Source organism: Pantherophis guttatus, chromosome 15, assembly GCF_059756535.1.
Source record: "Pantherophis guttatus breed Tessera chromosome 15, ASM5975653v1, whole genome shotgun sequence".
Lineage (NCBI taxonomy): Eukaryota > Metazoa > Chordata > Lepidosauria > Squamata > Colubridae > Pantherophis > Pantherophis guttatus.
In genome coordinates, this window is record NC_142077.1 from 15,111,562 (window position 1) to 15,125,010 (window position 13,449).

At 43.8% G+C, this 13,449-nt stretch overlaps 1 long non-coding RNA gene across 2 annotated transcripts; it reads left to right on the forward strand.

The window, feature by feature from the left end:
• Positions 1–5,986: 5,986 nt before the first annotated feature.
• LOC148111966 (uncharacterized) lies at positions 5,987–9,118 on the forward strand. 2 transcript variants are annotated; one of them, XR_015730000.1, is made up of 4 exons: positions 5,987–6,235; positions 6,541–6,657; positions 7,097–7,154; positions 7,872–9,118. It is a non-coding gene; the product is annotated as an uncharacterized LOC148111966 (long non-coding RNA). The 2 variants fall into 2 exon arrangements; XR_015729999.1 differs by having other exon boundaries at positions 6,021–6,235; positions 6,507–6,657.
• Positions 9,119–13,449: the final 4,331 nt, after the last annotated feature.

Consider the following 13,449-nt stretch of genomic DNA (forward strand, 5'->3'; position numbering starts at 1 on the left):
CAGTGAGAGAATCCCTTGTCCCAGAAACCTGAAACACAACTTTAGTTCAAAGAAAAGCTCTTTCCGATATCAGAAGTAAGGAGACAGATTGTGACAGGAAATGCTACTTAGATTTGGCCTTTGATAGTTAAGAGGGCTCTTCATCTGAAAATGAATGGCTTTGTTTATCTTGAGTGTTAGCTATCTTCAGTCCCTCTGCTTGAAAAGGAGTCTCCAAATTCAACTACTATTAAATGTGGGTCTGTCTTTCCATGCCAGTTGGAGTCTCCTAATTGAAGTTCTTCAACACAAAGGACTTTTTCTTGGATAACTGGATGGGCCTTAGAAATATCCCCTTCTGACCCAGGACTCACAGTCATGTCCCCTCTGTTGCAGCCAAAGGTTTGCGACTTAATCTTTTTCAGGGAACCTTCTCATGATCTCCCCTCAATCTCACTACAGTTCTAGAAACTATGCAGAAACCTTCAGTCTTAATAAAGGAGAATATTGGTAGCTCAGGACTGACATGAGGGCTCCTTGGTGCTCTCTGAGCTTGCTTGTTTTCTTGCAGGAGTTTCATTACCCAACTAGGTAACATCATCAGCTATAATTTATGAGGAATTTTTGCTTTGTCTCTTAACGGGGAGACTGTTTTGAACTAGTGTCAAAGGGGACCAGCTTTGCAAGGCTTTCTGTAGTCCAGAAGAAACCTTTCCAGACCCTACTGGTCAGAAGTTTCCTTTTTAATAACATTTTACTCTACTTAAATAAATCTTTATTAAATAAAATAATTTAATAAATCTTTGACAATGACTGTATTTAAAAATTTAATATGATCATCATCACCATGGATAGATAGATGAAGAGTGGAGGAATGCATTTTAATACAGTCATGAGGAGGAACCTTTACATTTGTCACAATGCTTAAATCTTTTCTCAATTCCATCCTTCCAGAATTTATTAAGTCGAAAAGTCCTTTATTATTCCAACGTGTTGTGCCAGAAGCAAAAGGAAGGAACTAAGGGAAGAACCTTCCAGGGTCACATCTCCTAGATCTGTTTGGAAGGAGTCAGAGATTTCATATTTACCTCAGTGAAGCATAGAGGCTACTTGTCTAATGTCCATTTCTCTCCCCATTTTCCATGGATGGAGAGTCCTAACACATTTTCTTTGGCATTCCTTGTTTTTCTGCTCAGTCCCTGCCTCAGTCCAAATGTGTGGAAAGTTGTCATCCTGGATTTGTCAAGAGGGCTCGAGAAGGAGAGCCAGTTTGCTGCTATGACTGCGTTCCTTGTCCGGAGGGGACCTTCTCCACTCAGGAAGGTGGGTGACACTGGAGGAAAGGAAGGCCTGGTGGAAATGGATTTATCCACAGCACTTTGATGAAAGTGCAAATTAAAACATGCCTTGAAGTTCAACTCTTTTTTGTGTTTATGTAAAATGCACTAATCCTCCAATTTCATATAGTTAGCTATAAATATATTAGAAAAGTATATTATCATTATTTTCTGTGGAATAGTTAAAGAACACATCTTGAAAAATATTGCTGGAATCAGTCCAAAAAAAAAAAAAGGACTTCTTGAAATGTAAAGGACAGAATATTGAGGAAATATTGCTTTTTCCTTTTCTCAGATACTGAAAAATGCACCAAGTGCCCCGATGATAAATATCCAAATGTGGACAGAGTCCAATGTATCCCCAAAGTTGTAACCTTCCTGTCTTATGAAGAATATCTGGGCATCATCCTGGTCTCTTTTGCCCTTCTCTTCTTCCTAACCACAGGTCTTGTTTTAATCATCTTCATTAAGTATTTAGAAACTCCCCTTGTCAAAGCCAACAACCGGGACCTCTCCTACATCCTCCTGGTCTCCCTCCTGCTTTGCTTCTTGTCTCCTTCTCTCTTCATTGGTCAACCAAGGAAAGCCACCTGCCTTCTCCGACAAACGGTCTTCAGCATCATCTTCTCAGTTGCCGTTTCTTCTCTCTTGGCCAAAACCATCATGGTGGTGCTGGCCTTCCTGGCCACAAAACCAGGAAACCGAGTGAAGAGATGGTTGGGGAAGAGCTTGGCCAACTCCATCATCTTCTCTTGTTCTGCAGTCCAAATTATCATCTCCTCCACCTGGCTGGGAGTTTCTCCCCCCTTCCCTGACTCTGACCTCCACTCCCAGCCTGGAGAGATCATCCTGCAATGCAACGAAGGGGCCGTTGTCATGTTCTACGTCACCCTCAGCTACATGGGCTTCCTGGCTGCCATCTGCTTCACGGTGGCTTTCCTGGCCAGGAAGTTGCCTGGGGCCTTCAACGAAGCCAAGCTGATCACCTTCAGCATGCTGGTCTTCTGCAGTGTCTGGGTGACTTTTGTGCCCACCTACCTGAGCACCAAAGGGAAATACATGGTGGCTGTGCAGGTCTTCTCCATCCTGGCCTCCAGTGCTGGTCTGCTGGGCTGCATCTTCATCCCCAAGTGCTACATTATCCTTCTGAGGCCAGACCTCAACACAAAGGAGCAGCTCACAGCCAGAACAAATGTAAAAGCATGAGACGTAACACCCTAATATTTAAAGGGATTGTAAAATGTTCTTTCATTTGAAAGTACACATTAATTATTTCCTCTTAAATAGTATTCAGGAGTCAAATAATAATAATATCTACATGTTTCCAAATGAGAAATAACTCTAATTCTTGTATCTTCTTAGCTCAATAAATTTTGCTAAAGAGAACTGTGCAGAAGTCATTCAGAGAAATTTGGTGTTTAGCAACAGCTACTGAATGTGACACTTTATAAAAAATAATTCAGACACTTCTTCCTACAGCTAAAAGTGTGTGTGAGAGAGAGTGAGCAGGAAAAGAGGTCAGGAAGAAGCTGTGGGAACCAGCCTGGTTGCCTGATCCTCTCCGTGAAAATGCCAGAATGATGTGAAATGCCATGTTTGACTGGCTCTCAGCTGAAGAGGGAAATCTTCATCTCTCTTATATAATTCTTTCTTGATTTCCTCATAAAAACCTCCTTTGCAGAAAGAATTCAGCAGAAGAACTGTCTGGGATTTCAGTTTGGGGTTGTTTTTATTTGTTGTTTGGTACTTTACACCAAAATAAAAAAATAAAGTAAATAAAAAAATTAAAGTATGTAAAGAAATTTCCACTGTATATTTTTTCTTTCATCAACCAGAGAAATAATATAGCAGTTTTCAGGCTGTTTAGTTTTCCACTTTACAATTTGTACGTAAAGCATTTCTTGTCTGTGAAGGGCTGGGCCAAATGTCCAGAGAAAGGGGACCTTGAGACTCTCCCCAGGAGGAGGTTGAGGGGATCCTATCTAAAGGCAGCCACATCATTGACCAGGTCACAAACCTTCAGTGCTGCATAATATTCATCCAGGTCCAAGAAGGGGGTGAATAAGAGGGGGGGGGCACTTTCAGGTTTCTAGGAAGAGACACCCATGGAAGCTGTTCTGCTCTCCAACCACACAGATTGCTGATCAATTGGGAATCAATTTTTATGTCTTATAATGGCTCCTAATTGCAAACAGGATCACTTTGCAAATTCCATTCTAAGGAGATAAGAAAAGCTCTGATGGATCCGACCAAGATCAGTCTAAGATTCACAGTGACCACACAAATTCCTCTGGTTCTCTCACAAGCAGAAGAAGGCAGAGAGACTTATGGCTTTGCCCAACATGGAACTGGTCTTTTCCCACAATTTCACTTTCCTCCATCAAACCACACAATATTGGACACTTGGCCATCTCACACTCTAGGAATCCCCAATTCTGATATCCCACATCAATCTCAGAACATTTTTCCAAGTTTCACACCCCAATCAAAAAGTACTAAGGCAGGACTGGAACAGAGGTGGGTTTCAGCAGGTTCTGACCAGTTCTGGAGAACCAGTAGCGGAAATTTTGTGTAGTTTGGGGAACCAGTAAATTGCACCTCTGACTGGCCCCACCCCCATCTATTCTCTGCCTCCAGAGTCCCAGCTGATCAGGAGGAAATGGGGATTTTGCAGTAACCTTCCTCTGCCACGTCCACCAAGCCAAGCAACCTCTAGTTCTTGCATCTTGTAGCATTTTAATGTTAATTCTTGCTCTTTCCTTGCCACACATATTTCCACCTTATTTTCTTCAGCTCTTCAAAGTATTTTTTTCTCCAGTTTTATTGGTATAGTTTGAAAGAAAAATAATATTTTTGGTAATACATTCATTTTTATTAATGCTATTCTACCCATTAGTGGTAATTGCAAGTTTCTCCATTTCTCCAGGTCTGTTTTGATTTGTTTTTTCAGTTTATAATAATTGTCTTCCTTGAGCGTTGCACATCTTGATGTCAGATGGATACCCAAATATTTCACTTTCTTCACAATTTGGATGTCCAGTGTCTCTGTCATCTCCTTCTTTTGATTTTCTCTCATATATTTAACTAATATTTTTGTCTTATCTTTGTTGATTTTCAGTCCTGCTACTTTCCCATATTCTTCTATTTGCTCTAATAGTTTTGGCGCTGTCTCTATTGGAGCTTCCATGATAAACACCAAATCATCTGCAAATGCTTGTAATTTATATTCTTTTTTTATTTTCATTCCTTGTTCCTTTTCTGATATCTATTTTCTTTGTCATTTCACCTTTGCCCGCTTGGTCTCTCTATACATAGTTTGGATCCTATTTATGAATCTGTCTCCAAAATCCATCATTTTCAACTGTTTTATCATAAATTGCCATAATTCACGTTATCAAACACCTTTTGTGCATCTGAAAACAGCAGCGCTATTTGCTTCAATGGGGGTAATTCATAATATTCTAATTCTGGGGAGCCAGGATGGGATCTGAGGGGAGAAGCTCTGGCCTTGGGACTCAGGGGCTCAGCCGGCCTGAGGGGGAGACAGGGAGGCCCTGAGGAAACTCCGGGGCTTAAACCAAGATGGGCTTTATTCAAGCAGCCAAAAGAAGAGATTAAGTTCCACACACAGAACAGAGTTTGAAAAGGGATGAAAAAAGCCACAAAGAGAATTCTAGCTACATCCAGTTTCCTCCTTTCCCTCTTTCTACTAGAGGTTCCCGCCACAAAATGGAGGAGGCTGCGCTTTAGCTGTCCCTCTCACTGCCTGTAGGGGGCAGTCTATACTCTGGCCTTTAAGCCACACCTGGCCTCCGCAGGCACTGAGAGGGACAGCTAAAGCTGGAAAAGACCCTGCATCCTCCATTTTGTTGCCCAAGTCCCTTTTTGGAGAGGATTCTTTTGCCCTCCGTAAAGAGGGGAGGAGTTAGAATAATGGACAAATGGAGTCGAAAGAGACCTCAGAGGTCATCCCTCCAACTGCCCAGTGAAGGGTTTACTAGAGCGTCTTTCTCAGCCTTAGCAACCTGAAGAGGTGTAGACTTCAACTCCCAGAATTCCAATCAGCACTCAGGGTCCTTCCTCCACCGGGTCCTTCCATGATTTAGTGGTCCCTCTCACTGCCTGTAGGGGGCAGCCTATACTCTGGCCCTTAAGCCATACTTGGCCTCTGCAGGCAGTGAGGAGGACACCTAAAGCTGGCAAAGACCCCTGTGTTCCTTTAGGTACATTTTCACAAGGCCTTTTGGATACGAATAATATTTAATCTTTTGTGGTGTTTCCCTCTCAGCTCCCCTTCATCATCTGGGCCTGGAGAGGAAAATCTGGACTCTCTGGAGCTTTCATTCCAGATCCAAGGGGCGACATTTCAATCTGGGCTCCATCCCCAGAGAAGGGGCAGAATCTGGGGCTCCCCCGACCTCTCCAGGCGACCAACGGTTCCCCCCTCAGAAGGAGCCGCTGTGGCTGAAGGGAATTTGGGGCTTGAAGCCCCTTCAGAGTCGGTTCATCCCTGGATAAGCCCCGCCCCCAGGTGAAGGCAGGCAGTTGGGGGTTATTATTCAAATCTCAGGTCCAGGCCAATCAGAGCCTTGGCTTGTGACGTCAGAGGCTCCTCCTGAGCTCATTGGCTGGCTGTTGCCTTGGCAACCTCCAGCATCCTTGGGGAGTCTGGACCACATAATGGAGACTCTACTCAGCATCCCTGGAAAGTGGCTGGATTGGATGGCAGCACTGGGGGCATCGCAGGGCCTCCCTCGCCTGGGCTCCTCAGGAGGGAGAGACCCTCCCCTTTAAGGCAGAATTAAGGAGCGGGGGAAATGAATGAAATGAGGTTCAACCAAACACGACAGACATGCTGATACCTGCCATGTCTGCAGCCTCCATACCTGTCACCAAACTCCTCATCCACCATCTCGAAGGTCCTTGTCTCCAGAAAGGGGCTGGGGCTGGGGCTGGGTGGCTGGCGGTGAAGTACACTAGGAAAAATCTGCAAGGTTTAAGGCCCAAAAATTGGCTTCAGGCTGTCCCAGTTGGATGAAGATTGTGACCCCAAAGCGAAAGGTTGACCTGCTTAATGATTTGGGGAAATTAACCTAAACTGTGATTCCGTTGGCCAGATAGTAGTTATTTCCCAAACACACTTGGCTTGGCAACTGAAGTATTCATTTATTTTCATTTTTTATTAATTAGGTCTTTATACCGCCTTTATGATTTCTCTAAATAGCTCAAGGCAGTGAACCTATCTAAGATTCCTTCATTCCCACAAGACCAACCTTGTGAAGGCTGAGAGAGGGACTGGCTCCAGGTCACCCATCTGGCTTTCGTGGCTAAGATGAGACTCGTAAGTACTTAGGGGGGGGGTTGACTTAATTCCAATGGTCATCACCTTTTCCTGTTATCAGAAATCATAGCAATACAAAGACATCCAAATTGATGGAGAGCCGATATCGACTCCTTTGGAGGGTTTTGAGCAATGACATGCCTTGAGTTGGACTCGGAATCAAATGGGAAGTCAGGAGAGTTTGAAGAGAGATCAGTATTGAGGGATTCTGTTGGCGTTTCTTGAACTAGGCCTCTTTAAGGTATGGGGGGGGGGGAGACTTCAACTCCCAGAATTCTCCAACCAGCCAGCATGCAGAATTCTGGGAGTTGAAGACCATCCATGTGTTAAAGGGGCCAAGACTGTGGTTTTTACACAAAGTTGTTGTCGTGTAATTTAATGACTGATGTAGGCTATTGTCATTTGATTGTATTAACCCTCATCTGTTCCCTATTTGTAGGTTAAGATGACAATGAAAAGGAAGTAGTCAATAGAAGCCTACAGCTGAAAGGGACCTTGTAAGTCAACTGCCTGCCTGTCTGATTGATTGACTGATTGATGGATTAATTCTATGTCATCAAGTTGAATGTTGATGCCTAGCAGCCCATAGATGATTTTCTCCATGTAGATCTGCCCCAACCTGGTCCTTCGGGTCTCCCAACCTTCCCCCATCCCCACTATAGCTGCTTACTAGTGATCCTTCCCTTCTTTTCTTTCCTTCACCCATGTCAGCATTACTGACTTCTCCAGGGAGCTTCGTCTGCATTGATTCACAGCATTGAAATTGTGTGGACTCTGAGTGGCCAAAGAGGTAGATGGATGACCTGTCCCCAGTCTGGATTTTCAGGTCTCCCTAAAGTTCACCCATCCACACAGTAATCAAATCCACTAACCTTATCCCAAATTGTCCTCTCCTTCTCTTCCCTTCCACCTTTCCCAGCATTAGGAACGTCTCCAGAGAGCTGGTTTTCACTTGATGTGCCCTCAAATATGATATTTTGAATCTGGTGCTTTGTAGCTGAGAACCGATCTGGGTAGATTATATCTAAAGGATCCTTTGGCAGGAGACTCCTCTGCAGATTGTCCATTGGGTCTTCACTCCTCTTGCATCTCATTCTAGCAGAAGATGATGGACTCCAAAACCGTAGGAAAAAACCAGAGTGGAAAAGGCAGGTTAGCAAAATTGGCCCTGAACGGAGAGAGGATGTGACTGTGTCTCTCCATTTTTCAAACAGGTGAGCAACAAGGAAGAAATGGTCAATATCCTTGGGAGATCTCTCAGTGACCACTGATGGTCCCAACCTCCAAGTTGATGAACTGAGAGACTCCTTTGACTTTCAGTCCCAGAAATTCCAGAAAAAAAAATCAATAGATGAAAGATCAGCACAGCTCTCTCCAGGAGAAAGTGGATCAACTTAAGACCACAACAGAAGACCTGCAGAAAACCTGCAGAAGATCATGCCATCAGTTAGAGCTAGAGAAGAAATCTTTGGTGAAATACATTCAAGAACTCCACAAAGAACTGCATGAGGTCACTACCCAGCTGTCCATCTCAATGAAGAGAAAGCTGACTCTGAGAAAGACCTCAAAGAGGTGAGGAACCTTCTGCCAGAGGTTAAGAAGCAGCTCCAGAGTCTACAGAATGAACTGGCTGAGATGGACCACAATTACCATGTGGAGAAAAGCCATTACAGCCAACTGAGAAAGTCGGACTATGAGAGAAAACAAGCAGAAGCACCTCAAAAGTCTGCAGCAGCCACATCTGACCTCCCAGATCTGGCTCTGGCCAGAGTCACCTGGCACACTAGGTAGCAAACCTCCCCCCCCCCACATCTTCTCCCAGGTATATCAGATGGGAAACATGATGTAACTCTACTTTATTTGAAGGGCACATAAGAGAATCTTGCATGTCTGAAAGTACAAATCTCCCACCAACGCTTTTGGAGGCCTGAAAAGTGAGGGAGGGTCCTTTCTGAGGTTCTTTCTCTGCCAATTATGCACCTGGGGGCTCCCCTCCCCCCTTACCTGATTATTCCCTGTGCAGCATCTTCTCCATCTATTCGTCTATATTGTCATTAATACAGGCGGGATAGTTGAAGAAATAGGATTTTTTCAGGATGCAACCTTTATATCAACTCTCAGACAAAGCTACTTTGATGTTGTTTTAAAAATACCACCCAGTTTTTAGAACAATATCTATGAATTCCTAATAGAGTGCATAAGTAAAATCCAGTAGAAAAATATATAATTTTTAGCAGGAGGACTTAACAAGCTCTCCTATTTTATATAAGAACAAACGAATGGCAGCTACAATGTGAATCTTTCATTAAGATTTCATTTGTACTTTTTCTCATATCATTTCTTTTTTTTTTAAATCATTTTTTTTATTTCATTCAAAACCTCCAAAAAATGAAAAAAAAATGACAAACAAGCCCCCCAAAGCTAAATAAAACTACATTAAAAAGTGCATAAAAAGAAAAAAGGGAAGAAAAGAACCAGTTCAGGTGAGGAAACCAGGAGTAAGGGAAAACCCCCTGCTGAGTCTGGCTGCCATCTTGGGGGGAGTCGGAAAACCACTTTCCTTCCAGTGGTTCAGCAGCTGCCACCCCTGGATGCTCAGCTAGCAGTCCTGAGTCCTGCAGGTCATTTTCCACCAGATGTCCAGGAATTTCAACCCCTGGCACGGTCCTTCCTGACCTGGGCAACTGGAGAGCCCACCTGGGTTTCTGTCATGTGTGTTTTTCCCTATTGTTTATGGGAGAGGCATTCTTTGTCCGATTCCTCTCATGAGTCCTGTCCAGTATGGTTGAACCTCAGGTGTAGCCCTCATCTTCCTCTGAGCACACAAGCCCCACAACCACGTCAAGGTCCTGCCTCACAGGGGGATTGTGGTTCTTCACACCGTCAGCCAGATTGGATGTCAGCTCTTCCAAGGAAAGCGGCCTTTGGCAATTGACCGATGGTGAGGTTGTCAATGCCATGGGTGTCGAAATGGGGCTCCAATTGTTTTGGGATTTCACTGATGGCAGTTATTCATCATGGGGCAAAAAAAGCACCAATTTAATATTTTAATAATAAAATAATAAATAAGCAAGAAGCAATAAATAAATAAAACTTAGCAACCAAATTAATATTTAAAATTACCAGGCTCCCACTCTTCTTTCTTTTTAGCTTCCAAGGCCAGCCATCCCCACCCAAAAACCCAAAGCAGGAAATGCAAAGCAACCCAGGACACCAGGTGTCCTCAAGAGACCCCAAATCCTCTCCCTTCAGCTAGGACTCTTCTTGTGGACAAGTCCTTGGTCCACTCACTTCTTCCCGCCTCCAAGTTGTCCACTGACTGCAGTCACCTGGGTTTTTCCGCCTCTTGAATGGGATCCATCCAAGAATTAAATAACAATAATATCATCATAACGGGGAAAAACCTGATAACCAAATTAGTTCAAACACTTACCAACCATCACATTGTCGTGCAAGGTAGAAAGTCTACAGACCCCATTAAAATGCTGAGACGTTTCTGAGGTTTCTGAGACACCAAAAAAAAAAAAAAAAAAAAATCAGACTAAAATAAACCTGAAAGAAAGAAGATCTGAAAGAAGAAATATTTAGAGAGCAATCTTGAATTTAAAATGAATTTATTACAGCCCCAAATACAAAAAAGAAACAGAAAATAAAAGATATAATACATAGTTATATATATATTTACAAATACAGAACTGCTGCGGCCATCCAGACGGAAACCCCCAAAGTTCCTTGGAGACCCTGGAAAGTGACCTTGTTCCTCTTTGGGGTCCTTGCTTGGTTTGGCCTCTGCGTTGAAGGGGTTGCAAGTGTCACCAGAAGCACCAGCTGAAGATGAGGAGGCGGCCTCCATCACTGTGGAACCTCCATACTGGAATCCATCACTTCCCACATCACCATCAATGATGAAAGACGATGCCAGACGTTCAGCCTTGGTCAACAATGGGATGGTTGGCATCTCAGCCGTGGCCGCTCTTTGTCCTGGGGCAAAAGAAGCACAGATTGAATATTTTAATAATAATGAAACAGTAAGCAAGAAACAAATCAAAACTGAGCAACCAAATTAAGATCAAAGGCTCCTGGTTTTCTTTCCTGTTGGCTTCCATAGTCCAACCACCCCCACCCAAAACCCCAAAGCAAGAAATGCAAAACAACAAAAGGCATTAAGAATTAAATAACAACAACAATAACAGAATATCTTTCAAATAGAAAAATAAAGAAAAACTGACAACCAAATTAGTTCAAACATTTACCAACCATCACATTGTCGAGCAAGGTAGAACGTCTGACATCCTTCTTCGTTCATCAATGATGGTGATTTTGGGGTTGATGGGTTCCGGTATGTAGGGCTTCACCATGATGATGGCGGCCTCCACATCTTCACTTCGTTGCTCTAGTGACACTTGCAGCCACCTTTTTCTGGGGATTGGAGAAGAAAAAAAGAATAAAATATAACTGACTGGTAAATTGTTTCTTTAGCAATGATAATAAGGCTTATTCTTAATGGGGGCTCCATTACTGGAGGTTTTCTAGAAAAGATCAGAAAACCATTAGGGGGTTGGACTAGAAGACCTCTGAGGTTCCTTCCAGCCCTGAGGGACTCTATCCTTTCTCCTGTTAGTCCCACCAACATTTTGAGGGGCTTCCATTGCCATAAGGCTCCCCAGGTTGTGGTGAGGCCACTCCCCTGATCAGGAGCAACTTACCTGCACTGGTGGAAGAAAACGCAGAGGCCAACCAATGCATAGACCCCAAGGACAAACAAGGTCACTTTCCAGGGGTCTCCAAGGACGTTCTGGGGTCTGTCAAGGGATGGTCACAGCAGCTCATTTGGGTCCATCTCTCTGTCTCTCTGATCCACTCAAGCTTTTATAGCCTGCATGGCCCCACCATCAATGGAAAAGAGTTCAACAAAATCCAGCAGGTGTGAGATTCAAATAATTTAACAACCGGTTCTGTGCCCTCATGACCATTTTAAGTATAAAAAAATGGATATTAAGTCTTATGTTGGGGGGATGTCTTACTTTACAGCAGGTGGGGGGATGGAGGCTGCACAGAATTTAGCACCTGGCGCCCAGATTGCTTCTGCTTCTGTCCATTTGACTCGTACGATGGACAGTAGAAATCTTATGATCTGTGTGAAGGTTATAGAGAACAGCAGACTTAACAGTATCTGAATGAGGATGGTATATATTTTATACAGTTTGTCCTGAGAGCATCCACCAGGCAGGGCAACTGTGCAGTGTTGAAAAACGAATAAAAGTAGTAAAAACAGTAAAAGTCTGGCTCTAAAGAGACTCATTATCATCTGAAGCATAAAAAAAACACCCTATAATTCACTTAGTAATGGCCGAATCAGAAACCTACGGCTGGCAGAACCCAACTTCCCTTCCTGATATAAATTGTGCAGCATAAGATTCCAAGAGTCTTTCAAAGGAAGGTCAAACTGGCCTTGAACTAACACACTCCATGCTCTTTTTCATGGCCAGGAAGCCTACATTGAACAGGAGCTTCTCAAGGGGTTTAGGAAGCACCGGGGAGGCTCCCATCCACAGACCCCCCTGGAAAAGCCAGCCCTTGGCTCCTCTCTGCCCCTCCAGCCAGGAGGACCTTGGGAGGAAAGCATCCGTGGGGGGTGGGGGGGAGATCAGTTTGAGGAACTAAGAGGGGCTGCCAGATCCCCCCCCCCATTGACTATGTCAGCCACAACGGAGGGTGAAGGAAGGAATGGGGTTATCAGGAGACGAGGGAAACGGTGGATATCAGAGGAGACTTTAGGTTGAGTTCATAGCTGGGATGAGACAAAGATCAGACACCAGGACATTGCATGAAAAAGGAGTTACAGATAGTCCTTGACTTACGACCACCATTGAACCTCAAATTTCTGTTGTTAGGAAAGATACTTGTTAAGTTAATTTTGTCCCATTTTACGACCCTTCTCACCACAGTCGTTAAGTGAATCACAGCAGTTGTGAAGTTTGTATCACGGTTGTTAAGTGAATCTGTCTTCTCCCTTGATTTTGCTTGTGGAAAGGTTGCAAAAGGGGGTCCCGTGACCTTGGGACACAGCGACGGTCATAAGTCCGAACCATTTGCCAAGTGTCTGAATTCTGATCAAGCGATCATGGGATGCTAGAAAGGTCGAAAGTGTAAAAAATGGTCATAAGTCACATTTTTTCAGTGACGCCGTTTTAACTTTGAACGGTCACTAAATGAATTCCTGTCAGTCGAGGACTTACCTGTACTATATTCATTAGGGGAAATTAAGGAAGATCCTCTATATGAACTCCTACCTGCCTGGTATTTAACCCAGGAGGATTTCTAATTTCTAGATCAAAGGAGGGGGAATCCTTTGGATTCTGCGCAAGATCAGTAGGATCTTGCCAATCTCAGGGAAGGGATCCGCTGGGTCCTCAGCTGGGAGGATCCGAGGAAGAAGGAAGAGGGAAGCCAGCAGCTCAAAAAGAAGCTTGAATGGAGGCGGAAGCCACCACAGCCTTCGGTTCTCGGTTCGGTCAGGACGGGGATTTGGAGGCAGTTTCTTCTGCAGCATTTTGGAATTTAGAGGCTGGTTTTGTGCATTTTGTGATTTGATTTGAATTAGTTTTTTTTTTTTTTTAAATTTGATTTATATGCCGCCCTTCTCCGGAGACTCAGGGCGGCTTACAATGTGCTCAGCAATAGCCTTCATTCTTTTGTATATTTATACAAAGTCAGCTTATTGCCCCCACAAACTGGGTCCTCATTTAACCTACCTTAGAAAGCATGGAAGGCTGAGTCAACCTTGAGCCT